This window comes from Carcharhinus amblyrhynchos, chromosome 10 (assembly GCF_965287045.1).
Source record: "Carcharhinus amblyrhynchos chromosome 10, sCarAmb.v2.hapA, whole genome shotgun sequence".
Lineage (NCBI taxonomy): Eukaryota > Metazoa > Chordata > Chondrichthyes > Carcharhiniformes > Carcharhinidae > Carcharhinus > Carcharhinus amblyrhynchos.
The window spans coordinates 76834016-76860226 of record NC_137333.1 but is presented as its reverse complement, the minus strand read 5'-3'; the positions used below and the strand labels follow the sequence as shown (position 1 = coordinate 76860226).

At 40.7% G+C, this 26211-nt stretch overlaps 1 protein-coding gene across 7 annotated transcripts in view; it reads right to left on the bottom strand.

Moving 5' to 3' along the window:
• LOC145349086 (microtubule-associated tumor suppressor candidate 2-like) overlaps nucleotides 1-26211 on the bottom strand; it is a 453839-nt gene that overhangs the window by 311628 nt on the left and 116000 nt on the right. Inside the window, exons 2-3 of one of the 7 annotated variants that reach the window (XM_080197411.1) lie at nucleotides 15565-15694; nucleotides 1793-1854 (exon numbers count right to left, since the gene is read on the bottom strand). The exons of 4 other annotated variants lie outside the window; for them this stretch is intronic. The gene's annotated coding sequence lies outside the window, so the exon portion shown is untranslated. Of the gene's footprint in view, nucleotides 1-1792; nucleotides 1855-4436; nucleotides 4536-15564; nucleotides 15695-26211 lie in introns of all 7 variants that reach the window. 2 more of the 7 variants (XM_080197413.1, XM_080197410.1) reach the window with 2 other exon arrangements.

Genomic DNA, 26211 nt, shown 5'->3' with positions numbered 1-26211 from the left:
AGGCAAGTGTGCAGAGTCAGGAAAATTCCAGGTCTTCCTGGATGTTACATTCTTGTTCTGGGACTGCATGCTGAAGTTTGGCCCACTACCTCTGAAAATAGTTTGGAGGCAGTAGCAGCGACTGCTGAGTGCCATGGCGGGCTGGTTCACAGGCCCGCTTCAGTGCTCTGGCGCATTGTTACACCCGTAGTGAAAGTAGTTCGTCTCAAAAGCCTTCACTCCTCACATGACTCACCCTTTCCCCATGCCCCATCAATTCATGGCCCCACCCAATCCCATGGTATTTCAACTTCCAAACCAATCCCTACCCCTCTATCTAACCCCATGGCCCTTAATGGTCCCTAAGCCAACTATAGTGCCGACTAATGCTAGCCTTGACCCTTATTCATGCCCTTGGCACTATAGCCTGTATGCCAATTCAGTGTCCACTCATGCCAATCCATGTCCCTTAACCACCACTCTTTGCCCTTACATCATCCATGTTAATTCACCCATATTTCAACACTGAAAGAGCATTGCTGAGATTAAGTAAAATAAAGTTCTAAGTATCTATGACAGATTTCACATATTCACAACACTCTTATTGATGGTGGTGGTAAAGTGATATAGTTGCCTGATCAGTAATACAGAGGCCCAGAGTAATGCTCTGGGAATCTGGGTTCAAATCCCACCTGCAACATTCTCCTTGGCAACATGGCTTGTGCCAAAATTGAGAGCTAGTTATAGTGAGTATAATTGTGACACAAGTGAGTCATAGTTATACTCATGGAATCATATCTTGCATACAGTCCCAGACACCACATCACCATTCCTGGGTATGTCTTGTCCCACCAGCAGGGCAAAGGTGGCCACACTGTGGTATAGAGACAAGAGGGAGCCTTCACGAAGACTTATGGCATCAAGGAAACTTACCACATACCACCCCACTCCTCAGCTGGAGAATCAGTCCTTCTCCATGTTGAACACCACTTGGAAGAAGCACTGAGGGTTGCAAAGACACAGAATGTACTCTGGGTGGGAAACTTCAATGTCCATCACTAATAGTGGCTCAGCAGTATCACCACAGATTGAGCTGGCCAGGTCGTAAAGGACATGACTGCCTGGCTGGGTCAGCAGCAGGTGGTGAGGGAACCAATACGAGGGAAAAACATACTTTGACCTCATCCTCACCAACCTGCCTGCCTTAGATGCATCAGTCAATGAGAGTATCAGAAGGAGTGACCATCACACAGTCAATATGGAGAGGAAGCCCTGTCTTCACAATGAGGATACCCTCCATCATGTCGTGTGGTACTACAGCATGCTAAAAGGGACAGAATTAGCAACTAAAGCATGTAGCAAGCACACGATACTGTGGGCCATCAGCAGCAGCAGAATCAACCACAATCTGTAACTTCTTGATCTGGCACATCCTCCATTCTATCATTACCACCAAGCCAGGAGTCCAAACCTGTTTCAATGAAGAGTAAGAAGGGCATGCCCAGGGCAGCATCAGACATACCTAAAAGTGAGGTGTCAACCTGGTGAAGCTACAACACAGGATTACTTCCGTGCCAAACAGCATAAGCAGCAAGTAATAGACAGAGCTAAGCAATTGCACAACCAACGGATCAGATCAAAACCTGCAGTTCTGCCACATCCAGCCATGAATGGTGGTGGACAATTAAACAACTCACTGGAGGAGAAGGCTTCACAGATATCCCCATCCTCATTGAGGAGGGAGCCCAGCACATCAGTACAATCAATTAGGCTGAAGCATTTGCAATTATGCCAAGCAAACGAACCATCTTACCTTTCTCCAGAGGTCCCCAGCACCACAGATACCAGTCTTCAGCCAATCTGATTCCCTCCCAGCTGTATCAAAAAACAACCATATACTGTAACAGCCAAGAGCCCTGACAATGTTCCGGCAATAGGATTGAAGACTTGTGCTCCAGATCTTGCCATTCCCAGTCAAGCTGTACCAACACAGCTACGATACTGGCATTTGCCTGGCAATATGAAAAATTGCACAGGTATGTTCTGGATGCAAGAAGCAGAACAAATCTAACCTGGCCAGTTACCATTCCTTGAGTCTACTCTTGATCGTCAGTAAACCCTTGCTGAATTCATCCTGGGGATTACCATTGACCAGAAGCTTAAGCGGACAAACCATATAAATGCTGCGGCTTCAAGGACAGGTCAGAGGGTAGGAGTCCTGTGGCAAGTAACTCACCTCCTGAAGCCCCAAAAGGCATAAGTAAGGAGTATGACGGAATACTTTCCTTTTGCCTGGATGAGTGCCATTCTAACAACATTCAATAAGCCTGACATAATCCAAAGCAGCCCATTTGGTTGACAACCCATCCACAAACATTCACACCCTCCACCTCTGACTCATATTAACAACAGTGCGTGCCATCTACAAGATGAGCTACTGGAACTCACCAAGGCTCCTTAGACTGCACCTTCCAAAATGCACAATCACTAGCCTATTAAAGGTCATGAATAGCAGATATTTGGGAATACTACCACCTAGAAGTTCCCCTCCATGCCACTCACCTTCCTGACTTGGAAATTATTGCCTTTCCTTCACAGTCGCCAGGTCAAAGTCCTGGCACTCCCTCCCCAACAGCACTCTGAGTGTACCTATGTCACAGGGATTGCAGCGATTCAAGAAGTCAGCTCACCACCAACTTCTCAAAGGCAATTAGAGATGGGCAGCTAACGAAGTCCGTATTCCTTGAATGAATATAAATAAGGCTAATCAATAAACTCAAACAATTTTAAGTATTTAATCTCTCATATAAAAAAAATTTGTATTCATAACTGGCAAGCTTATAACCGATTGGGTCAGTCAATCAAACTGAATTTTCAAGCCTCCCACTGTGATAATGATAGGTTGTGGAAGCAACAACGCAGTTATAATACCATCATGAAACTCTGAGGCTTATGTCAACAAACAGCTATAGAAACTGCAAGCACCAATTTTCTTCAATTCAGAGACACTAAAGGCTGTTTTCTTTTCAAATTTAAAGAACAGGGGATTTAATAAACTTGACAGCTCCACAGTTGCACAGACCGTATCCACCTTTTAAGCAAATTCCAGTCTACTTTTAAAAATCTAAGTCATAGACTGCAGGTAGCGAACTTCACACCAGTAAAAATGGTTTTGTTTGAACTCAGCACAGAGTTCAAATACCCCTGTTGGATTAGGTTTCTTCCACGCATGAATCACGCTGCTCTCCCCACTGGGGAAAATAGGATCTGGGCGTGTAATGTCCGGATCCAAGATCTTAACACCATTTTGGCTAAGGCATAGATTGGATATGATTCTGAAAATCCAAGTCCTGGTCTTAAATTATCCTCTGTAATCACTAAATTAGACCACATGATGCTATGAGATTAAAACATTATTTGCAAGTCTATTCGCATACTCTATATAGCCCTTTCTATTTGCCTTTCCTACTAGGAACATGAGTGCAAAATGTGAACCCCCCCCACTCCCCATGCTCCCTTTGAATGTTACCAAAGATTTTGATTTAATAAGCGTAAAAAATTAGGAATTATTTTTGTCTGAGTCTGAACTGGAAGAAAAAAGCACTTTTTAATTTGCTCGAAAGGTAGCCGTCAAGTTATAACGATACATTTGGCGTAGGATCAAGGCAATGTAATTGCCTCAGTCATCAGAGGAAATTATCATGTTCTTTTTGACTGGATAACAGACTATGGCAAAATGCTTTATTTTCCAGTTTAAACAAAAAAATTGGGTAATTAATGCATCCTTCAACTTGAATAAAACATTTTAAACATTTCCATAAATAAATGTTTATAAGAATAATCACCGTTCACTGGATATATTTAGTTTCCTTTATGTTTCAGACAGAGCCACTGCCTAAAACGTAAGTGCAAAAGACTCACTGCATGCACGTGATTACCCAAATCACAATAAATATTTTTACTGCTTGCTCCAAAATTTCACATTCAATTCAAAAATGTAATTCAAAACAGATACTAGCAAGAAGGCTTCTGATCAGATTTGAAGCATTCTCATTGTAAAAAGGAAAGCATTTGTCCTCAACAGAGCAAGTATATTTTTGTTTCAAATGTACGTCATTTCCTTACTCTAAAAATAAATCAACTGTGATTTCAAGACAATTCAGTAGAAAAAAAATCAGCTCAGCCCTCTTCCTATTGTGGTGACTCCTGACTGAACGTTGAGCAATCTCTTGGGAGGCTGTCTCAAAGTGAAAAAAAAGGTGTCCATGTTCATGGTGGGTGTGTGCATGTATGTGTGTGTGTCATGGAGTGGGGAGGGGGAGGGGGCAACTCAGGCAGGAATTGTCAGTTATTGCCAATGGAGTGTGAATTTTTTTTTCTCTGAGGCAAGCCCTCAAACGTCTAATTACAAATCCACGACCAGACAGAGCAGCAGGAAAATTTGCTTCTTTTTCTACCTCATGTTTGCTTTTCACCCATCGACTGCTGCCTTTGCAGTTTGGAGATTCTCTTGCTGCTCGTTATTCTGGCCCCTTTTCTTCCCCAGCCTTGGCCATCTGCCAGGTATTTAAAAGAAATCAAAAATTTCTTTTCAGCACAAATTTAGCACAAGCTATTTCCGAAAAAAAAAACACACAAAAATTTGTTCAAACTACTGAGTGGGCACAAATTATATGCTACATCCAAGAGTACACTGTGCTTACTGTCATACATTTTGCATCGGTAGCAGAGCCAGAAGCAGTAATCAATTGGCCTTGAAACTTCACGTTTGAAATCAACTGCAGCTGCAGTGTTTGTTTTAAAGATCAAACTGTTAGAAAGATTAACAGCTGGCTGATATTTTTTCCTATTGATCACTTGATTTCTAAAAAAAATTACTGTTTAACGAAGTGGCCCTGATGCTACCCATTAGGATATGGCCTGAGAGGATTTAATGATTTCTACATTGCAATGCCAGTTGATATAATCAATACTTTGTTTGGATTTAAAGCACCAACTCCAGATTGAGCAAGCGGAATCAATGTACCACCAGAGACGACATACAGTTACAGAAGCAATGTTCAATGGCTTTTGTTGTCACTTTGCTCTGGCCACGGATGGGTTCATCCATAAAGTTAGGTGGTGTCATTTTTCATCCATCCGTCAGGGAAGGTCTGTGTCGAGAAACATAAGGAATGATTTCAACTGCAATGGATGAGGCAAGTGATGGTTTGGTAAGACTGGCAATGTAGCCAACTCCATTTTAAAAAGGGCCTACCACCAAAATGGCCACCCCCTTCAGGGCGACCCAGTAGTTAGTGCTGCTGCCTCACAGCGCAGGGACCTGGTTCAATTTCCGGCTGGAGTCACTGTCTGTATGATGTTTGAACATTCTCCCTGTGTCTGCTTGTGTTTCCTCTGGGTGCTCTAATTTCCTCCCATGGTCCAAAGATGTGCAGGTAAGGCACATTGGCCATACTAAATTCTCCCTCAGTATACCTGAACAGATGCCAGAGTGTGGCGACTAGGGGATTTTCAGAGAAACTTCATTGCAGTGTTAATGTAAGCCTGTTTGTGACCAATAAATAAACTTTACTTTAAATATGGAAATGTCTTAAACTGTGGCTAAATGATGAGCACAAGCTGCACGCACTTAGCTTGAAGTTTGAAGGTCGATGGATGATCTGATCAAGATATTTAAAAAATGTAGATAAGGAGGTTTGGTGCAGGAGTCAAGAATAAGGAGATATAATCTTACACTTAGATATGGATCATTCAGGAGCAAAATCAGGAAGTATTTTTTCATAAATAAAAAGTAGTAGAAACCTAGAACTCTCATCCAAAAATTGTAAATGGCAGGATAACTGGAGCTCTGACGACTGATATAGATGCAGTTCCATTAACTAAGCATACCTGTAAAGGTAAATGGAATTGAGGCACAGGTCAGTCGAGCTTAACTGGATGGCACAGCAGGCTCGAGTGACCGAATGGAATAGTTCTGTTCCTATGTTTTTAGAGGATTAGTAGAAGCTCTTTTGCAAAGGGGTTCTGATCATTCGAGTCTTAGTGATTCAGTTCAACCATATGAATGCTAAATTACTTCCCATGCTTGTCTTTATGAAACTCCTCCAAGTGGTATTGTTAATACAGCAGATGCTAAGTGCCAGACTCCCCAAATCCCAAAAGGGAACTTGAACAAGCTTCCACAACAATTTTACAATTTGTATGCCATAAGGAGGTATCTGAAGTCAGGAGAAATAAATTTCAGACCACCTGTGGAGATTTTAAAGTAAATTTAAATATTTATTAAAATAAAAGAAGGAAAAATAAATAACCCTGAAAGACTCAAGTTAATAATACTGCTAGAAACATTCCCCACAAAATTTTAGCTTTAAGTAAACTCAGAGGTAAACCAAACCTCCATTTGATGGCAAAAGTTCTCAAAGACTTTTAATATATGAAAACTTCCAGTAATGTTGCCACAAAATGCTTTGCTGCTATAGGGGATTTTTACACAGGCTTTTCCCTCTCTGTCATTCAATACTGAGAAGCCATGGCTTGCCTCAAAAGCCTTGCAGACAAACCAAATGAGAGTGGCAACAGCTGATTTTCACAGGTCTGTCCCCAGCACACACAGTCTTGTCAAGATCTCATAGCCACACTCAACAGTCCACAACTGAGTTCCATAGAAGGCAGTTGCCCCTTTTCGACCTGATAAAAGTCTTTGATTTTGTCAACTGCAAGGACTTATGGAATGTCCTCAAATTGGATTGTTCTCAAAAATTTGTTCCCATCCTCTGCCTACTCCATGATGACACAATCTTCTTCAATGAAACACTCACAGATCTTGTTTTAGTGAAGTCTGTGATCAAACAATGTTCCATCATCACACCAACCCCCCTCTCCATTTTTCTTATTGTAATACTGCACCTTACCACCAGCTAATTGCTCACGGCAACAAGATAATTTACATAACACAACAGGAAACTGCTCAATCTCTGCCGCAATCCAAAACCAGAATCATTCCTGACAGATAAACTCTGATTACCATGCCTTGCTAGGAGTACCAAATCAGGGAATTATCCCTAGGAAGATATTTTAATTAATATTTATAGCTTTTTTTTGTGATAACAATTAACCTTGAGCTTTTTTAATTCAGGTCCGTTGATTTCCCTAGAGTCTGCCAGGAATTGTGACATTAGTAAGGTAGAAAGATTGTCAATAAAGCTGATTATCAAAATCACCTCAATGTTTTGTTGATTTTGATTCAATCCAGCAAAAACACAAAATTTAATGTCTTATGTTTTACTGCAATGGTGAACTTGCATTATCAATGCTTTCAGAACTGTAGAATATAAGGCAATAAGTTTTTTAAAATGGCATTAATTTCTCAACATCAAGGCATACAATAAATCAACTGGAGAAACATCAATGATAAATTACCTCACACAATGGAAGCCATTCAAACTTCACATGCTCAGTATAAACCAGTCCAATTGTAGTAATCTGTTCCATGTCACCATAGCAACATACCTGAACAGCAACCACATCTTAACTGCAGTCCAGCACAGCAACCATGCATCAGCCCTAGCTCATGAAGCTGTGTTAATAGGCAGGGGTACATCATGCTTAGAATGCTTGAAGGAAACTGCCTTTGCAGGCTCCATTTCACCAGGGAGCCACTGACAGAGGTTGTGCCGACTTTTAGAATCTGATCTCCAGTCATCTCAATCACTACCTGTCAAGATTACCACAGACCTGAACTTTGGTGCCACAAGAGTATCAATTAACCTTCAGTCTACAGACGTACCAACCAGGTGACTTGATGCATTTCAGCAAGGTAAATATATTCATCTCATTTTTCATGGGAATAAGAAGGCTCTGTAATTTTTTTCAAAAATCAGATTCCCCAAGAGCACCTGGTCACTGGTGGCCTTCACACAATTCTATATTCTTCATGGATCATATAGGATCATTCTAACACTTCTAATTTGCTATTAGCTCATTCTAGCCCATCACTTAGTACAGTTAAAACGAATGACTGCTAAGTTCATTATCCAGTTGATGATTTGTAAGTGTTACATACCTGTTGCTTCAAAGCTTTGCCTTGGTAACAATACATATTTTGAGAGATACAAAATTTAAACTTGTGCTCCTTCTATCTGCTCCTGGAGAAAGAGTGAGTGTGTATCAGTGAAATCATCTTGAAATTCTAACATCTTCCCAGTCCTTTGTGCTGGGCCATTAAGCGGTTCTGCTGCTTTCACTGCTTGCATTTTAGTGCTGATAGCAATTCCTGAATTTGTTTTTGGGCACAACTGAAGGAGCTGCTTATGACAATGTCCAAAGAGGCAGCAGCCTTGACCATTTCCAGCATGCCTCAATTGCTGGATGGTGTCTCAGGATATCCAGTAAACTGCACAGAGCAGCAAAAAGCACAGTAAATGATAAGGCTACCACAACTGTTTTGATATTTATAAAAGATTGTTATTAGAGCCTCAGCAGCAATGGACACTGCAGCTGCCAAATGCTCCATGCTCAGACCACAATTCTGTTAATGGATATATATGACTGAACGTATATAAAACTTTAGTAAGGTCACTATTGGAGTATTCTTGAAAAGAAAACATTTGCAGGACCTTAAAGAGAAAACAGAGAGTGAGATTCATTGGACAACTCTTTCAAAGAGCCAGTACTGAGAATACCCAAAGACAACTTTGTGTGACCCAACAAGCCATGAGGGTTGTTTGGACCCCACACCAAGAAGCATGTAGAGGCAATAGAGTGATTTCAGCACAGTTTCTCTAGGATGCTGCCTTTAATGAAAAAGTAAGATACAATGAAATGGCATTACTTTTATTAAAATAAGAGATTACAGAGTGAGTTGAAAAAGTTTTTTGAATCATGAATAGGGAATTATCAGCCAAAGATTAAACGTCAAAAATTTAATACCACAAATGGGAGCAACCTTGAACAGAAAGTTGTGAGGATGCAGTATACCCGACTGGAAATAGTGACTGAAGTAGAGACCATTTTGGTATTTTAAGATGTTATATAATTGCTTAAAGCAAACTAAAAAGAAAGACACAGGAACACAGCAGCCCATTGATATTATGATTACTGCTCATGTAATAATAATAATAACAATAATAATAATGATAAAGACCAACAGGACTGATAGGGCTGAATAGCCTATTTCCACATTGTAATTTCACTACAATTCCAGGCAAATGCTGCTGGTGAATTCTATCACTACCAGTTTGCAAGGTATAAACTTCACCCATCCTTTTAATGACTCTGATGGAAGAAGGATGTGTTCTTAGTCCCCTACTATACTCCTTATACACCTATGACTGTGTGGCCAAATTCCCCTCCAATTCAATTTTCAAGTTTGCTGACGACACCACTGTAGTGGATCAGATCTCAGAAAATGATGAGACAGAGTACAGGAATGAGATAGGGAATCTGGTGAACTGGTGCGCTAACAATAATCTCTCCCTTAATGTTAACAAAATGAAGGAATTGTCATCGACTTCAGGAACGTAAAGAAGAAAATGCTCCTGTCTACATCAACGGTGACAAAGTAGAAAGGATCGAGAGCTTCAGGTTTTTAGTGTCCAGATCACCAACAATTTGTCCAGGTCCCCCCCATGCTGACATTATAGTTAAGAAAGCCCACCAATGCCTCTACTTTCTCATGTCAGCTGCGACTCTCACCAACTTTTACAGATGCACCATGAAAGCACTGTTTCTGGTTATATCACAGCTTGGTATGGCTCCTGCACTGCCCAAGATTGCAAGGAACCACAAAAGGTCGTGAATATAGCCCAATCCATCATGCAAACCAGCCTCCCATCCATTGACTGTCTACACTGCCTGCTGCCTTGGCAAAGCAGCCAACATAATTAAGGAGTCCACGCACCTCAGACATTCTCTCTTCCATCTTCTTCCGTCAGGAAAAGGATACAAAAGTCTGAGATCACGTACCAACCGACTCAAGAGCAGCTTCTTCCCTGCTGCTGTCAGACTTTTGAATGGACTTACCTTGCATTAAGCTGATCTTTCTCTACACCCTAGCTATGACTATAACTCTACATTCTGCACTCTCTCATTTCCTTCTCTACTAATAGTATGTTTTGTCTGTATAGCGCGCAAAAAACAATACTTTTCACTGCATGTTAATACATGTGACAATAATAAATTAAATCAAATCAAACCAAACTGTTTCAGTTTCATTTTAAAAAACAAAGGATGTTTCTGTATATGCTGTCAGAAGAAAGCAGTAGCTTTGACTCTCTCTCTGAGAAGACCTTTCTGAAAGCTCCTAGGTTGTAACATAAGACTCAGCAAATATGCCTGTGTTTTGCTAACTAATTTTAAACAGTCTATAAGAGGGATATTGCTTGAATTCAGTGATAGGTTAACAGTTAAGACTTGTATCTTGCCATACATACGCATTGTGAGTTAAGCTAATTCAATTGCAATAGTTAAACTGTGGTGTTAAATAAGATATTTTTTGATAAAAGCTTCCCAGTGTTTCAGTAGAACCACACCTGGAGGAAAAGATCTTATCCTCACACAAATGCCAAAATAGAAAATTGTTGGGGTCTAGTCTGGCTTCATAACATATCTTGAAGTTTCTGATCTGGTACCCTTACAGTGTGTAATGCAGCAAAAAGATAATGGAGAAATTCAGTTTGTTGTCTTCCTTTTGAAGGAGTTCTGATCGTTGAACTCTTGGAGGATTCTCTCTTGAATCAGTTTTTCTTTGATTGGTCTTCACTACCTTTACATTCATATCATTGTAAATGCCATAACTATCCCATTCCACCAATGTGTTTGCCTTCCAAGATGACAATAAGGGAACACAGACATTCTCCAAATCCTCCAGGACAGCCAAAAACACCTGGGAATTGGAACACCTGGTGGAAGTAACTTGAAGGTGGGGCTAAGGGTGAACTTGGGAGATAGACCCCAATAATTTTCTATTTTGTGTGAAGATGTTTCTCTCCAGGTGTGATTCTAACAAACTAGGAAACTTTTATCAAAGCAAATTTAATAACACAATTTAACTATAATAAATTAATTAGCTTAACTTTTAACAATTGAATAACATATAAACATGACAAGATACAATTCTTAGCTCCTAACCTATCACAGAGTTCCAATTCAAGCAATATTCCTCTTAAAAACTTAAAATCTCTCTTTAAAATTAGTTAGCAAAACATAGACATACTTGCTTTGACTTAGCTTGAGAGTCTTGGAGTTTTCTGTAAGCCTCTGGACAGAGAGAGAGAGAGACAAAAAGACACTTCTTCAGGTAACAACTGCTCTTGGTTTAAAATGAAAATGAAACACGCTTCTTTCCTGCAAATGTAGGTCCTTCCATTATCCACATGATTGTCCCCATCAATCGACTAAACAGAACTCACATGACAATATACTAGTCTAAAATTCCAGGAGAACTTAACAAAAGATATATTAACTCTACAAAGTGGCACAAGCCTAGCTAAAGTCTGTTGTTAGCCTACATTCTAAACATCTGCTGCGTGTTTCCCATGCAAATCGACTCTTGTAACAAACAAAACACTGCCTCTCAAAACAGCTCCACCTTAAACACAAAATATATCAAAATAGTACAGTATCATCACATGTGGCAACAGTGTGAAATAAAATATGTACAGGAAGTTTGGAAGGAAGTGTTTTATTACAGCTTATATGGACGAGAGGAAACGGCTCGTGGTTTGCATGCTTTCATATTTACAATTTTGACTGCCCTTAACTTGGCAGACTATCTAGGACTGTTATCCATTTTCCTCATCTGTGCTTTCACCTTCTGGATGTTTGTCACTACCTTAAATTATAATCAGCAGTATAACACAGTAAAATGTAGAATAGCACTCCAGCATTCTATACTCTAACAATATGCTACACAGAAACACTCAACTGCATCAGTGACATTTAGCCACTTTGCACAGCAGCCATTCTATGATCCCTGTAAATGAGACTGACAATAATTGCAAGTTTTATGCCACATGGCCCCAGGAACTGAACTGAGACTGTGCAAATTAGTCTCATCCTTATAGCCAGCAGGCTTTGCCCATTAATCTCTGAATTGCATTTATTATTAGACTGTAATTCCTGCATCTGCAAATGCATACATTTCCAACAATATATTTTGATTTATGGCTTATTGCACACTGCCAGTTCTATGCACAACAATCAAAACAAGCAGAAGATTTTACTTGTGTATTTACAATGTTTCTTCCAATAACTTAATGGCTTAATAATGAATGGTTACCCAAAATCCTGGAATATGTAAATATTGTACACTCCAAAACATCAACTATGAAATGAAACATTAAACTTCTCAGCAGCATTTGACATGAAATGAAGGAATTATTCATCCAGTTTTGCTGTGAATGAGTTACTGTATATGCAAAATATTGTCGTTTCTCACTTTCACTGTTTAAACAATCACTGGACAGACAGTATTTATTATATACCCTCAGCATACTGGCAAGAAGGAACCTACACTTTTCTAAACTGATATGTCACAACTAGAATGTATTTTGTCAGTCAGTTCATGAATATGGAATTTAATAATAATGCTTAATCTATGGCATTTATTTAAAATGAAAACTTCCAATGGTGCTGTTGCTACACAGTACAAGTACTGTGTTCCATTCCTATTGTTACCTATCAAGAACAGCATGGAGATTGATTACCCAACTGCCTTGCAATATCATCAGCTTTCTTGAAAATATGGGTTGTTTATTGTTCGCTGTAGGTGAATAATAAAATCACAATCTTTTATAGTGAACACAGAATATATCAGTTCCTGGTGGCACAGTGGTTAGCACTTCTGCCTGACAGTGCCAGAGACCCTGCTTCGATTCCTGCCTTGGATAACTGTGTGGAGTTTGCATGTTCTCCCCGCGTCTGCATGGGTTTCCTCTGGGTGCTCCAGTTTCCTCCCAAACTTCAAAAGATATGCAGGTTAGGTGGATTGGCCATGCTAAATTGCCATTTAGTGTCCTAAGATATAAAGGACAGGGGGATTAGCAGGGTAAATATGCGAGATTATGGGGATAGGGCCTGTGTAAGATTTAGTGCAGATTCAATGAGTTGAATGGCCTCCTTCTGCATTATAGGGATTCTAAGATTCTACAGTACATTTTTTTAGTCGTCAAACAAAGGATATCTCTTTCTGTTGCACCAAAGCTATCAATAATGGGCAATCTTTAGACATCCCCTGAAACTTAACAACATATCCTAAATTGAAATCTGCCTCCACCACACAGGTTGCAGGAGGCAGCCTATCCATCTATAAATCATAAGTTTAATATTGCTGAAAAAAGAGACATGCTATCGAGGCTTTTCATCAGGACAGTTCACAAGATAAACCAACAATAAATGGAACAACAATTATATTGCGTGAGAAGAGAGTGCTGATTGGTTGGTAATCAGATTCTGATTTTTAAAGGTGTTGCCGTGAAGAATGCAGCAGAGAACAGTAAACCGACGAGCTTTACAAATTCAAAACAGGCAGGTTGACACTTATTTGTCAAGGGATGCCACAGAGAATGCATAGGGAATGGCTGTTCCCCCAAGTTTTTCTTTAGTTGGAAAAGGCACAATGGATGGCATGTTCGTTCTGTCTGCAAAGAACAGGGCTGTGTGTGTGTGTGTGTGTGTGTGTGTGTGGATATGCATGGCTTCTAGCTTGTGTAAGTGAGACGCACTGGAAACAAAATATTAAACTGGTTTTCAGTATAATTCTTAATGAAATCAAAAGTGCTGTCCAGTCACAGAATCACATCTAATGTTGGATACTGGGGGTGCAATCCTCCCAGAGTTGTACACAGTGTTGTATCAGGTGAGAAAAGCTGTGTGAAACTCACCAGCTTAACAACTGCCTTTGCCTATCAGGTGCCCCTGGTGGATAAAGGGACTATCTCCCCCACACACAGAAGGGGAAGCACCCCCAGATGGAGATGGATAGTTCCCCGTCAGTGCCTCCTGGCATTGTTCCTGGAGGCAGTGCCAGGGTGCCAGGGAGTACTGCCAAGGCATGCCTCTCAACCCCCAGGGGCTACAGGCATCTTCACACAGCCAGCATGGTCATCCTAACTGGTTTTTGTTTTGAAAACCAGTAGTGATTCACGGTGGTGTGACCAGAGGAGTGGCAGAAGTTAAGACTTCATACTGGGTAATTATATAATTAATTCAAATGTATGGAAATCAGCTTCATGCCATTTCTGGATGTGAACCTGATGATGTCACCAACGGGAGACACAGAGGATCTTCTGAGCTCTTGCCAGCACAAATCCCCTATTTGGCCACTCGAGATTTGAAGTACGTATTTAATAGTGTCACAAGTGAGCTTACACTAACAATGCAATGAAGTTACTATGAAAATCCCCCTAGTCACCACACTTTGGTGCCTGTTCAGGTACACTGAGGGAAAATTTAGCTTGGCCAATATACCTAAATCAGCCTTTCGGGTCCTGTGGCTTCCTCCCACAGTCCAAAGGAAACCCACACAGTCATGGGGAGAACTTGTAGACTCCGCACAGTGACCCATGCTGGGAATTGAACCCAGGTCCCTGATGCTGTGAGGCAACAGTGCTAACTACTATGTCACCGTGTTGTCCTATTTAGCAGACAATACAGAATTTAGCAGCTAACTTGGCCGCTAGATCACATCCTATGTTTTGAATTTTGTAAGCACTAGTTTGTTGTGTGCAGTGAGTCCTAGGCTTTTGGTTATAGGCAAGTCAATTTCCCTGATAATAAAAGAGGCACTTACCCTAATCATCAGATGAAATTGTTAGCTTCAAAAGTGTGAATAATGTGTTGATTGTGACATAAACACAACTGGTGCAAAAACGTGTGAGAAAAATGGACTATGGCAAATTCAAACTGCAAGTTTAGCATTAGAGCAAAATTGTTTTGGCCACATTCCAAAATTAAATTTCTTCAATTTCTGTAACCTGCACATCTGGTTATCAAAATCTGAGCTCATCCAGAAGGAAAGCTAAGTGAAATTGCCTCTCCAAAGCTCCGGTCTCAGGTCAGGTACTAACTCTGCATTTAATGTACAAATAGAAGATCAGAAGACACTTTTGGATCAGGAAGACTGTTTGATCCATCTTAATTCATTCTTCCCAAACAATCCCACATTACACCCATTTAATTATTTTTTAAATGATTCCACCAGGTTTGTCTGCACCACCATGACTCTGGTTGATGAGGTATCAGTTCTAAAATTAACTTTTATTAGTTATGAACCTTTGTCTCCATGTCCCACTTCCACCATTTGTTTTAAAATAGAATTCTGTATTAATCTTTACTATTATATTTAACTCTATAAGATCACCTTAGGTCTCTCCTTGACAGTTGAAAAAACTCCAAATTAGCCCAATCTTTCCTCATAATTCCGAAGGCTGACACGAGGGGATTTCCTCTGTTATGAGGAAATCATCCTGATACTGATCCTAGATTCTTCTGGATGGCATTATGGACAGGCATGTGACAGGTTCCCAAGCATTTACACAGAGGAAAAGATATTGGCATTATATATTGATTAAATTAGATCCTTACCTATTAATGGAATTGAGGGGTTGCTGTAGAGACATGCACAGCCACACACGTACAATCAATTGGTTCCTGCAGCTGTGGGAATGCTGCTAACATATGGAACTGGATCGCTTGCTCTTTGATTTGCGACTTCCTTTGAGAAATAAATGAATCGAGAGGACTGCATGAATACGGTATCGGTGACTTCTTTACACAGCAGTGAGCTGCTGCCTGACTAATGTCACAAAGATCATCCTCGGTTACAAGGAACAATCCTGTGTAAAAATAATTCAAGGCAGTTTTTACTTTGACAGCTACAAACAATGCTGAGGGTGGCTGTGGGTCTTTAGTGAACAGATGGTACACCTCCCCATAAATTACTGGAGGAAGATGCAGCCTTCTGTATAATTGATGGGCTGAGAAATCTTCACAAGAGCTCTGAGGTCTGTAAATTGGAAAGGAGTGGGTACCAGTATGTTGTAACCATCTTCTGTGATACTTCACTTTAAGTTCATTGGATCCAGCCTCTTTAATTTCTTCATTACTCTCCTTTTCAAACACAAGATGAGAGGGATCCCCACAGGAAACACTGTCGCTCTTGTCCAATTTGTCTCATCTTCCCAAAGGGCAGAATTTAATAGTGAATCTCCGTGAGCTTGAAATTGCATAGCCACGCTTTATGCAGATCGTGGTGCACAAGATGCAGGTCTGGTAGACTTACCTCATTTCTTTGATATAGGGTAGGCAGAGGGGGTCCTGTGCTACTGTCTGCAGTTCCACACTGTCAGAGGCCTCTATGCTCAGTTGGAGTGCCAGCAGTATTGTTTGCTGACCACCTACTACAGCTGCACAAAGTATGCCTGCAATATAAACTATTCCAACACCAGGGCAGACAGGGGGGTTCTACAGTGACAGATGTGGCACTGGAAACATCATTGGGAGATGCCATGGTTCTGTGGGGGTTAGGAGACCCTGAATGATCACCCTCAGAAAAAAAGGAGTGGGAGCAGCAGGCAGTTTAACCCAAGGGCCTTGCAGCAATTGTCACAAGAAGTCTAATTATGTCAAAATGGATGGTCAAGATCCACCAACCTCTCACGCTACTCAATGCCCACCAAACTCCCATCACTCATCCATTAGCACTCACTGGCACTTAGGGCTATGCCTAACATCCAGGTACTATACCTCACCACCGCGCATTTACCAATGCTGCCAGGCACACATCCATCTCTTGCTGTCTCCCCATGCCTACACCTATCCACATCATCCAAACACAGTATGAAATTCAGCTTCTCTCTTGCAGGCAAGATAGCACACAATAGAAGAGAGCAGAGCAGAGCAGAGCAGAGCAGAACCAGTGGGGGACAAGGGAGCACATACCTCCTGAGCATTATCTCCCTCATTTCGCTAGCAATCTCATTGATGAAAGGCTATTCAATACATTTAAATCCCCTCAAGTACTTAATCTGGTATAAAATGTTAGTATTTTTAACCCCACATCAAAGACAGTTAATCCCTTTAACATTTGGAACTGCCAATCAAACTGAAAATACGAGACTCCCCCGCTGTCAAGTAGCAATAATCGATGGACAGTGGTTAGCACTGCTGCCTCAAAGTGACAGGGACCAGGGTTTGATTCCTGGCTTGGGTTATTGTCTGTGCGGAGTCTGCACGTTCTTCCCATGTTTGCACGGGTTTCTTTCGGGTGCTCTGATTTTCTCCCACGGTCCAAAAGATGTGATGGTTAGGCACATTGGTCATGCTAAATTTTCCCTCAGTTTACACGAACAGGCACCAGAATGAGGCAACCAGGGGATTTTCACAGTAACTTCTTTGCGGTGTTAATGAAAGCCTACTTGTGACACTAACAATTAAACTCAATACTATAACGATAGCACTTAGAGTTCTGACAACAAACATGTATTGAAACAGCAAGCACAGATTTTTGTCAACTTCGAGACAGGCTGTTTTTCCCAAACTTTGAAGGACATGGGATTTAAATAGTTTGACAGTTCCATATCCTTTATCTACCTTTTCTGAGCATTTACATCAACACTAAAAAATTATAAATAGCACACTGAGGGATAAGGCCCCCTCTCCAGTTGAAAAGGGGTCTGTCTGAACTCAGCACCAACTTCAAGTGACCCTGCTGGGTTTCAGGTTCCCCCATGATGACCCATGTCCCATATACCCACCCACCTATTGGCAAATGCCAAAAATGCACAACAAGCCTTTGCTGAAAGCCCACTCCTTCATTAGTTGGTTGAAATGGCTATGTCTAAGCGAAATCTTCACTTGATTGACAGCTTTCTTTCTTAGAGACAGATTTTAAGAGACATCTTAAAGTAAGAATGAGGTGAAGAGGGTTAGGGATGGAAATCCAGAGTTTAGGAAAGGAACAATTGAAAGTATGGTGCCCAATGCTGGAAATCTGTTAAATTCGATGGGACAAAAGGAAAAAGAGGTAGCTCTTTACCTTGAGGTGCACTCGTGGAAGAAAGATACATTAAAATGAGGAGGGCAAAAATCGAGTTTCTATATGTTAAAATAAAATCAGTATTTCAAAAATGCCAACTATTTGGAATATATAAGACCAAGACTAGAATCTAATGAAAGTGATGGGGGACTTGGTACCTCCTTTTGGGAAGGTCTGCCACATCATGTGTTACTCAGGCATTTGACAGGCTAGTGACAGGCCCTTCCCCAGGAGCTAAGGACCCTGGAGACAGAAGTCCTTTACTCTGAAAGCTGCAGGCCAATCAGACAGCAGCAGCTCTATTGAACAGCAGCAGCACCAGAGAGGAGACATAGCTAGTAATGACACCTCCCAAGACCTAGGGTGATTTCAGGTCACAGGTAAATGATGGCAGGAGATAGGGGTTGCAGGGGATGGGGGTCAGCAGCAGGGGAAGGGGTTGACTCTGTACTCTTCCCCATCTTGATGATGTATCTCTTGATTAGGCAGTGAGTGCCTTTGAATGAAAGACATCCTAGGAGTCCACAAGCCCCCAGAGTTTCCTTGCTGTGCCCAGTGCTGGGTTAATACCAGCAGCAGTGGGATGAGGCTCTTAAGCAGGCATTAAGTGGGCTGTGTATGAGCTATCATGCCCTGAATTAATCTAGGCAATTGTGGGAAGGTGTCAGAGTCCCTACTTACCTGATAAAAGCTCCCCCACTAACAAACTTATCACCATAGAGTGCATTAAATTCTGTCCTAAGAAAAACTTCTGTTTTTTTTCCATATAGTTATTCCTAACAGCTTCCAGAGCATCCACAGCTTTCCTTTCTTTTGCGAACATATCATTCATAGCTTGCAACTAGTATCCTATTTTTCAGAATTGCTGGTCCTGAATAATTGTTTATTCTATCCTCAGGGTAACTAAAATCCTTGAGTAACGAATCCACAATGCAGATTACGACAAAATTCAACACTATATTTTTGTAGTAATTCAAAGTCACAAGAGCTGAGTATATTGTGGCATCAAAAAACAGACATGAGAAACATAAAAATGGCCTTGCAAATAACTGCACAGTTCAGACGGAGCAAAGGCAAGAGATTGTGGTTGGAAAGCATAGAATTAAGGGTTTTCTACCATATTTAATGGCAAGATCTTCTTTAAAACGTTTTTACAGACAGCCAGACTGACAGTTTGATTGTCTTTCTGGTGGGAAGATAGCTGAAGAGTGCAGCAAGCAAAGCCTGATATTGAGGCGAAGCAGCCCCATCATGGGGGTTGGTGGATGGGAAGCAGTTTTGGCTGATTGGTGGTGTGGGTGCGGCAGGGGGGAGCAGTTTCCAATGAGGGAGGAATCAAGCATTGTAGAGTGCCTGCATCACTTCATAAGTTAAAATAAACCATTTTTTTCTCAACACTTATTAGAAATTATTTCAGTTTTTAATTTACACTTAATTGTCTTATCTCTCCTTTTATTTTCTATATTCTTCAAACAGGGTCAATAGGAAGTGACTTCATATTTTCTGTTAATCCCTTTACAGTCTGGCCATATACATGACGATCTCTCAGTTCATGTAACTCCCCTTCAAGGTCCTGTCTCTCCCTACGTGAAATGCTAATCTTGTGCTCATTATTTTCATCAGTAGCAAATGGGGAAATAATGACTCAAAACCAATTTCCAACCAGTCTTTGACAAAGTAAGTCAATGCAGTTACATTCTAAGACAGCAACCTTCTTTGTGGCAACCTTAAAGAACCATCATGTCCTTGCTGCCTTTTTGTTCTGGTGCACTTCTTAAAATGACTATATGTAAAAATAACTGGACGTTTATTCGTTTTCTCTTGTCAGTGGTGTTGTGAAAGTTGTGCCAATATTCAGACTTGGGCTAACAAGTGGCAAGTGACATTTATACCACACAAATGCCAAGCAATGGCCATTTCCAACATGAAAAGATCTAACCATTGCTCCATGACATTCAAAGGTATTACCATCTACTGAATCCTTCACTATTAACATAACCAAAACTGAACTGGACTAGCCATATAAATACTGTGGCTATCACAGCAGGTCAAAATCTAGGAATCATGCTGTAACTCATCTCCTGACAGCCCCCAAAACCTGTCTGCCATCCACAAGTCAGAAGTGTAATGGAATACTCCCCACTTGTCTGGATGAGTTCAGCTGAAACAACAAGAAGCTCAATATTATCAGGACAAAGCAGTCTGCTTGATTGCTAACCCTTTCATAAATATTCAATCCCTTCACCACTGATGAACAGTGGCAGCCGTATGTACCATCTACAAGGTGCACTATAGGAACTCACCAAGTTTCCTCAAGCAGCATCTTCCAAACCCATGACAACTGCCATCTAGAAGTGCAAGTGCAACAGATATCTAGGAACATCACCACCTGAACATCCCCTCCAAGTCACTCGCCATCCTGACTTAGAAATATGCAAGGCTTCTTGTCAGCAGAAACCCCCATGTGATTTCAGTTTGGCACATCTAGATCCTGGTGGAGTTTATAGATGTTCCAGCTTACCTCATCAAAATTAAAGCAGAAATTGCTGAAGGAGCTGAGTAGTTTCAATGCCACCGTGCTTATGATTCAAAACAGGTCAGTAGCAAAGAGGTAAGTGATTCAATTTACCAAACTGCTGGGAACACCCAGGACCCACAGACTAAGAAGCAGAATGTAGTGATACAAAAGGATCACCAACATAAAGTAAGATGGCATGTCAGGGCATGTCAGAAGTGATTAGCCTAAAATGTAAATAAATGTAAAGAAGATAAATTGAAGCATTTTTTTTTACAATTGTCTCCATTATTTTGCTCCTCAACAAATAATCATTAAAAATTGTATGGTGCAAAAATTCCCACTTCCACTTTGTGGAAAGGTCTAGGACCAAAGGGCATAATCTCAGAGTAAGGGGTCACTCACTTAAGACAGAAATGAGGAGGAATTTCTTTCTCTCAGAGGTTAGTGAATGTGTGGAATTCTTTATCACAGAGGATTGTAGACGTGGGATGGTTAATATGATCAAGGTTGATATAGACAAATTTTTAATCAGTGATGGAATCGAGAGTCATAGGGATAAGGCAGGCACATAGAGTTGAGGATATTACATAAAATCATAGAACCTTCGACACAGAGACAGGCCCTATTGGTCCAAACTGGTCCATGCCAACCAAAATGCCTCTAAACCAACTCCATTTGTCTGCATTTGGCCCATATCCCTCTAAACCTTTCCTATCCATGTATCTATCCAAATGCTTTTTAAATGTTGTCATTGTCCCTCCCTCAACCACATCCTCCAGCAGCTCATTCCATATACATACCAAGACCATGCCCTCTAGTTCTCGATTCCCCAATCCTGGGAAAAAGACTAAGTGCATTAACCCTTTCCATGCCTCTCATGATCTTATACACCTCTATAACATCACCCCTCGGTCTCTTACACACCAAAGAAAAGAGTCCTAGTCTGTCCAATTTCTCCCTATAATTCAGTCCCTTAAGTCCTGAAAACATGCTTGTAAATCTTTTCTCCACTCTCTCCAGTTTAGTAACATCTTTCCTATAATAAGGCAACCAAAACTAAACACAGTAATCCAGGTGTGGCCTCACCAATGTCCTGTACAACTGCAACATAACTTCCCAACTTCTACACTCAATGCCCTGACTGATGAAGGGCAGCATGCCAAAAGTCTTCTTCATTGTCCTATCTACCTGTGACTCCATCTTTAGAGAACCGTCTCTCTGTTCCATGATACTCCCCAAGATCCTACCATTCACCGTGTCCTACCTTGATTTGACTTTCCAAAGAGTAACACTTCAAACTTATATGTACTCAACTTTATTTGCCATTTCTCGGCCCACTTCCCCAGCTGATCAAGATCCGGTTTCAATTTTTAATAACCTTCCTCACTGTCCACAGTACCACCTATTTAAGTGCCATCTGCAAACTTACTGATCATGCCTTGTATATTCTTATCCATATCATTGATATAGATAACAAACAGCAATGGGCTCAGCACTGACCCCTGAGGCTCACCACTAGAGACATCAGATCAGTTATGATCTCATTGAATGGCAGAGAAGACTTAATGGGCTGAATGGCTTACTTCGGCTCCCATATGACCATATAAAAATCATATTGTCTTATGATCTTTGTTAAAGATGAGAATGTAGCACAACGTGTACCACAAAAGACATCTGCAGGCAACCTAACAATTTAACCCTCATGCATAATATACTATCATAGCAACATTTTCTATGAAATTAAACATGAAAATACTCATCTTTTCAAAATCCTGCATCTTATGGTTATTTAATTCTTATAATTATTCTAAATTGAAATAATTTACATTTTTGTATGGCAGCAATGGCTTTTCAAAACAAACATTGAGCTCTTCATTGAATGTTATTTCATAAAGTCATGGGAATCCAATTTTACAATTCATTAAAAGCTAGTGGACAGGTTCAGAAAACAATCAGGGTGGTTGATTTTGATTGTTGGCCCTGATGTTTTTTTAATTCAGTAATGAGACATGCGCGTCACTGGTTGGCCAACATTTATTGCTAATCCCTAGTTGTCCTTGAGAAGGTCAAGGGAACCATGGAATGCAACAGAAATGAGAGCAAGTTATGCTACAGGTGTACAGAACCTTAATCATTGAATCTCCACAGTGCAGAAGGAGACTATTCAGCCCATCGAGTCTGCATGGACTACAATCCTACTCAGGCCCTATCCCCAGAACCCTACTTATTTACCCTACTAACCCCCTGGCGCTAAGGGCCAATTTAGCATGGCCAATCAACCTAACCCACATATCTTTGGACTGTGGGAAGAAACTGCAGCACCCAGAGAAAACCCATACAGACATTGATCCAAGCTGGGAATCAAACCTGGGTCCTTGTTGCTGTGAGGCAGCAGCACTAACCACTGTGCCACCATGGGGTCAGAAATGTTGAGGACAATGTTTAATTTTGAGTATCTAATTTCAAGTAGGGTCCTGGAGGAAGTGCAGCACATATAGAGTGAAATTCTGAGGAGAGTTTCATGAATATTGTTTCTATTTGCAAAAGATTGAAGAGTGTTCCAACAGGTTTCAAATATAGATTAAGAGAAATCCAGAATAAGGAGACCTATTGTTAAAATTAGAGCTAGGCCATTCAAGAGTAAATCCAGTAAGCATTTCTTCACATAAAAGGCATTAAGACAGGTGATGCTGAGATAATTGAAGTTTTCAGAACTGGGACAAATAGTTTTGTGTCAGGTAAGGATGCTGAAAGTTACAGAGCAAAAGCTGGAAATGGAGCTAAGGTGCAGATCATTCATAGTCCAGCTAAATGATGGAGCAGGTTCAGTAGGCAGAATGGCCTACACCTATTTGTAATATTCTTATAACTGGCATTCCTGAAATTCCACAATTGTTCAATACTTTAATACTCTTGATGCTTTTAAAGCTCAAGGTCATTTAATCATTCATCTCTTCAGCTTTGTTGTTAACCTGCACCAACGGGCATTGGCCATTCATCTTAGACTTTTTTTAAAAGTTGGTAAACTAAGTAATTTCTCCTTGCTGTCACAACAGCAGTTTAATCATTGCTCTGAGAACTCAGGCAATCTTGATTTACTATGCACTGCATACAATGTTGGAGAAATATATACAAGATAACATTATCTAGCAATAGATAAAGAATGATACAAACTTTACCAGAAATCTATGAAATCAGTAAAGAGATTACTATTGGTCATTCTAATCCATGATTGCAAACTTTCTCATTCATTTTTCCCCAGTGACAAACATTAAGAATCAAAGTCAACAAATCAGCAACAGTAATTCTGGAAATAAACTGACTCAATGAATTGTACTAAGCATAAAAAATGCTCTTGTCATGTTTCATTTTCACCATATTGCACTTTCAATAAAAATGTGTCGCTGCTCATTCATTGAAATTTACCCTCATTTGATGTTGAAAATAGTTTGTGCAAACAGATGTTTGTCAAGGTTTCTTGGGCACTCGATCAACATGGTGAATAAAAATCTGCAGAGATCAAACACAGCCTGAATAAAAATGCTGCTTCTTCAACTTGAAAGCACTGTTGGCTCAAAGGGGCTTTCTTTTCTTTAACATTTGTCAAAAATTTGCATCAGCTGATACAGAAATTCTGTCCACAGATGGCTATGATGAAGTACCTTGTCAATAGGCCAAACCTCAGGATCTATGGACAGTATAATTAATATTTTTTTCCACTACATGAATCCAATTCGAGGGTCACAGAACTCATCATTACCAAAATCAGTTGATGAAAAAGAAAATACAAGCTACCACCTAGAAATAATGCTTGGTCAGCATCAAGAAAATATCAGCTAATTATTTTGTTATACTAGTGAATCTCAGAGTAAGTCAAATGATATCTTATTGTGTAGTAATAATTCATGTAATGCATAATGGATAATTCCAATGGGCAATTCCAATTCCACAATGGATGACACGATGGCACAGTGGTTTGCACTGCTGCCTCATAGCTCCAGGGACCCAAGTTCAATTCTGACCTTGGGTGACTGTCTGTGTAGAGTTTGCACATTATCCCTGTGTCTGTGTGGGTTTCCTCTGGATGTTCCAGTTTCCTCCCACACTCCAAAGATGTGCAGTATAAGTGGATTGGCCACGCCAAATTGCCCCTTGGTGTCCCAAAATATGTGGGTTAGGGGGATTAGTGGGATTACGGAGACAGGGCGGGTGGGCCTGGGTAAAATAATCTGTCCGAGGGTCAGTGCAGACTTGATGGGCCAAATGGTTTCTTCTGCATTGTTGGGATTCCAAGAATTTACGATTCCATGATAGTTCCATTGTGAATTACTGACGAGTTTTAATCTAACCTACTCCCTTAAAGCTACACAGTTTAATTGCTTTGTTTAGGTTTATCTGAAACTAATTACTTTTAGGCCTGGACTTTCATAATGATGGAGAGTTGTTGACTGCACAAATGATGGAAGAAGCTGAAATCTGAAATTCCTGTCTTTGACCGTGGCACCTATCATTTTCATGGGGATGGAATAGGCGCAGGTTGAGATTTGTACATGTACATTTCAATGTTCTTATAAATCAGCACCTGCCTCCAGTCAGGTCTAATTTTAGTGACCCTGGTGTGTGAAATACAAGGTGCACAGATTAAGCCTGGTAGGAGTAGGTCTAAACTTTGTTCTGCCCTTGAAAAAGATGGGTACCCTTTTGAAGTGTATATTGCCCCTTTGGATATGATCATGGAACAACACTTTTTGGGAGCTCCCATTTGAAACAGGTCAGGTGCTCATTGGAATTGTTAAAATTAGACATGAATGTACTGAAAAAGTGCAGAAGCACATTAACCATCAAACAAAGACAACTGAGGGACTGCTGTGTACTCTGTTTCACAGAGACATGGCTCACTTCTGCTTCACCAGACTGTACCCTACAACCAGAGGGCTTCTCAAACCATCGAATGGACCATACAGTGGTCTCAGGCAAGGCTAGAGGAGGTGGGGTCTGCTTCCTAATCAACACCTAGTGGTACTAGACATAGCAATACTGGCAAGTCTCTACTCTCAGACCGAGAATACCTGACACTAAAATGCCGCCCCTACTACCTTCTGTGGGAATTCACCTCCATTACCCTGATGGCAGTTTACATCCCGCCCCATGTGGACATGAAGGTCGCGCTAGATGAAATATACACAACTACAAGTAGCCTTGAGATAAAACATCCCAAGGCTTTGTTCATCATTTCAATCAGGCCAAGCTCAAGAGTGTACTACCAAGTTACCACGAGCACATCTCCTGTTCCCCCAGAGGCCTAAATATCCTAGACCATTGCTACACAAATATCAAACATATCTACCGCTCTATCACCCGTGAACACTTTGGCAAATCAAACCACAAGGCTGTGCTCCTGCTCCTGACTTACAAACAAAAACTGAAGCAGGAGAATCCATCAAAGAAGTCGAGCAGAGTTGGTCTGAGAAATCAGATAATCTCTGCTTGGAGTCAGTGGGCTGGTCAGTATTTAAAAACTCTGCGACCTGAATAAGTACACCACTACAGTAACTGACTTCACTACTTAGTGTGTAGAAGACTGTGTGCCAAAGAAGCAAATTTGCATGTTCCCCAAACGGAAAAACAAGGATATCCACTGCTTCTGAAGCCCAGGTCTGAGGCATTCAAGTCAGGC